Consider the following 639-nt stretch of genomic DNA (forward strand, 5'->3'; position numbering starts at 1 on the left):
AGCCGTATCTATTTGAGTACTACCAGTCTATACATATAGTGAGAAGACAGGTAACAGGATCCCTTAATTATCACCAAAAATCATATTTAGTATCCACATTCCTGTCTCTCTCCAAACGCTCGCTTCAAATTCAAATTTCTATTCTTTACACACTCTCTCATCTGGAAATACAATTTCGAACTATCAACAGTTTTGATTTATGTAAAGTACAGACAGCAGAAGTGGTAATTTCTTCTCCTTCAACAAACGGCCCACGGCCATACTACCCTGAATACGCCCGATCTTGTCCGATCTCGGAAGCTAAGCAGGCATGGCCTGGTCAGTACTAGGAAGGGCAACCTCCTGAGAATACCAGGTGCAGTGGGCCATTTCCCAAGGAGATTATCATCCCTATCCTTTCTTCATTTTTTCTTTCTCTCCTTTTTTCTCTCTCTCTTTCCAATCATTTTTTCACAGTCAGACACCATCTCCAGACTTGATCATCATTTGCTTGCACTTTTTCGTCCCTCACCATAACTGATGTAGTTATCCAAGGTATACCTACATATTTTCACCTACATAATGATCTTGTACTACATTTGCTAAAAAGGTCAACAAGATCCTTTTATTAACAGCATCATTTGATTGCCAATTCTCATA

At 39.4% G+C, this 639-nt stretch overlaps 1 pseudogene; it reads left to right on the plus strand.

Annotated features, from left to right (window-relative positions):
* The first annotated feature begins 249 nt into the window (after positions 1–249).
* LOC135052761 (5S ribosomal RNA) lies at positions 250–367 on the plus strand (annotated as a pseudogene).
* The last annotated feature ends 272 nt before the right edge of the window (positions 368–639 follow it).

The sequence above is a fragment of the Pseudophryne corroboree genome, chromosome 2 (genome assembly GCF_028390025.1).
Source record: "Pseudophryne corroboree isolate aPseCor3 chromosome 2, aPseCor3.hap2, whole genome shotgun sequence".
NCBI classification, from domain to species: domain Eukaryota; kingdom Metazoa; phylum Chordata; class Amphibia; order Anura; family Myobatrachidae; genus Pseudophryne; species Pseudophryne corroboree.